General features: G+C 35.5%; 1 non-coding gene across 1 annotated transcript; it reads right to left on the bottom strand.

The window, feature by feature from the left end:
• Positions 1–1,498: 1,498 nt before the first annotated feature.
• On the bottom strand, positions 1,499–1,588 carry LOC121261735. The gene has a single exon (XR_005939962.1). It is a non-coding gene; the product is annotated as a small nucleolar RNA snoR8a (small nucleolar RNA).
• Between the last annotated feature and the right edge of the window lie 1,452 nt (positions 1,589–3,040).

A 3,040-nucleotide genomic window follows, 5' to 3' on the forward strand; every position in this document is an offset into this window, starting at 1 on the left:
TATAACTAATATTAATAGTCTAATATAGACTAATGACTATAGTTATACTTATAATTAATACTACAAGTTTTTACTAAAAGTTTATAACTAATACTAATATTAAATATATAGTTTATAACTAATACTAATATATAACTTATAACTATACCAATAGTCTAATATTAATACTATAATATAGTCTAATATATTAATAAACGTATAAAACATATTTTTTTAAATTAGTTTTTTTTTTGTCCTTTTTATAAACAATTTTTTAATAACAAATTGTGAAATTTACATTTAAAAAAAATCGAAAAACTGAACAGGACCGGACCGGAAACCGGAAGTACCGGTTTAGGAGGGTAACTGGTGCGTAATCGGTTTTAGAAAATACAAAACCGGTACAAACCGGTTCGGTCCTAGATTTTGTCCAAAACCGGACCGAACCGGACCGGTTACACCCCTAGCTCCAATCGATTCAATTCCTCCTCAGTTCTAGCCAATGAAAGCATCGAATTTCAAATTTTTTTCCCCTCCAATTTCACTCCATTTTCTTTTTTATTGTTTGTCTCTTTGTTGGTTGAGTATCAATTGGGCTGGTGATTCTCACGTTTTCAGTCCGTTAGTTGCAATGTGTGCGTGTGTTTTGAACAGTGGGGGAACTGGTTCCAACAGGTTTTAATTTGGCTGGCTTTGATCATCTCTACATGCATTAATATACTGGAAAAGGAAAACTTATGTCAACTGATCATGGCCAGTCTATTATTCTTTAGAAACAAAGGCTCCACATCCTTTTGCTCCTATGAACTTGATATCACATTAGCAACTCAAGCTACTCATTAATTTGTACGTTATTTTCTTGATCTTTCGAAAGCCATTAAACCACAACATATATCATGATCCCCTTTATAATGTATTGATCAAATGATTCTTCAACCCATAAACCTCATCTTGTTTAACATTTAAGGAAAAAAACAAACACAAACACAAACACAAAAGCACAAATCCGCACTTGATTTCATCGGTACAATTACTCAAATCTGGATTTTAAAGGTATGGTAACAGAACCCTAGACCGATTTACTAAAAATAATGTCTTTTGGATTAAGAGGAAGGCAAACAATGAAGGACAACCCAAGAAAACATTCTAAAGACAATCCACACACCCACAAAGCATTTTCACAATCAGGACATAAATCAGTGACGGTGCATTAAAAAGGCAATATTTTATGAAAATTTCATTCATATGGAGGCGTGCGTAACCCGGACTTATAGAATTACTCGTTCAAATCAGGGCTTTAAACACCACCTATATCAATGTAAGGAGTTGGCTGAGCACAGAGCAATTATACTTAATTGCCTTGTGAATATCAAAGTCATCTCCAATTAACTGTTCAACAAGAACACGACCAAAGTATTCAGAATGGCTATTAATCTCTACCTGAAAAACCCAAGCAGCAATCTTGAACCTGTACTCGTTAGCTAATTACTGTAATTAAATTAAAAGTAAAGAAAAGGGGTGCTGCTCATATTCTATGGGTGTAAACGTGTCTATCATGCCATGGCAATGGCATTCAGAACGAGGAATTTTTTATAATCATCGCAGCCAACCCCACTTATTTGCATATGCGAAGTAAAATGGAAAAAAAAAACAAGGATAAATTTATAAGAACCCATGTATAATTCATAGTGCTTTTGCAGTAATCCAGGATTGGAATTGGTAGGGAGTAAATAGGAAGAACCGGTTCTTCGATGCGCGGCGCCGAGCTTTGCTTGAATTTCTTCGTAGCTGAGAGATCTGGTTTATTTATATATAGGGAAAAAGAAAAGATGCCAGATTCCAAAACCCTAGCCGCACGCTCACCCGTTCGAAGTACTAACTGATCTCAACCCGTATTGATAAGTCGTTTCAGTTAAATAAGGCCGAGGAGGCTTGAACTTTGTCGTACCGTTTTCGTATCCGGGCCTGTGCCACGTGGAGGGAGTTATCTCGGCCCATTTGATAAATTAAGAAAACGCATCTAGACAGGCTTTATTTGCTTTGATGCTCATGCAGCACTTAGGACCCACGTAACACGTTCACAATCAATAATATATGAGATCTTTTATATACATAGAAAGATTACGTCAAATAAATTTATAAATTGGTATAATTTTATTGAATCTGTTATATTTATTTTATAATAAAAATAATTTTATTATCTGACTACATCAAATCACATAAATTTATAAATTTACTTTTATATAATTTTTTTGTATCTAAAATATTTTTCAAATATATACAAATATATATTATTTTCATTTGTGTCCTGCATGTGGCACGAGAAAATGCATGGCTGGGTATCTTCTCAATCAACTAATTTTAGCTTGCTTCAGCTAGCCCCTAATCAATTAACTGCCCTGGCAACTAATTTCCTACGTTTCTCATGACGTAAAATCCGTGAGAATTAGGTGGTTTTCTTTTTTTCAATATTATTTAAATATTGTACTCTCTCCCCTATACTTTCATTCGTTTACAAGCCAACGACCTTAGTCATATATATATATATATATATATATATATAATTAGCCGTTAAAAAGCATAAAGCCAATAGTAAGCATGCAGCTCAATTGATTAAGATTCTAATTTGTACACCACACTCATGTACACAATGCTGCATAGGAAGTTTTATTACCAGAGCGAGGTTTACACTAAAGTGAACGTACCCTTCTCATGGGAGGTCAAGCCTGGGGTCTGCAAGGTAGATCAAGCGTCTGGATCCGTTATGGGGATTTTTCATTAGAGCTACGACCTTCTCCTTGCTCGTTAAGCTCAACCGGCATGGATGGTTTACGCTGCCCTAGCTCGCCGTGTCTGCGGTCGTTGCTGCAGCCTTCGAAAAGTAGTTTCAGAATGGGGGTTAGGAAAGATCCGGACGTCGACCCTTTTCTGGCAGCTTACAAGCGGTGCACAAAGAACTCTTCTATGCATATGTCATCAGGTAATGTTAACGAAAAAGATGTTGGGTTTATTGGAAAGAGGAAGATCAAGCATTCTCTTTCGCGTAAGCATTCATGCACCA

This window comes from Juglans microcarpa x Juglans regia, chromosome 4D (assembly GCF_004785595.1).
Source record: "Juglans microcarpa x Juglans regia isolate MS1-56 chromosome 4D, Jm3101_v1.0, whole genome shotgun sequence".
Lineage (NCBI taxonomy): Eukaryota > Viridiplantae > Streptophyta > Magnoliopsida > Fagales > Juglandaceae > Juglans > Juglans microcarpa x Juglans regia.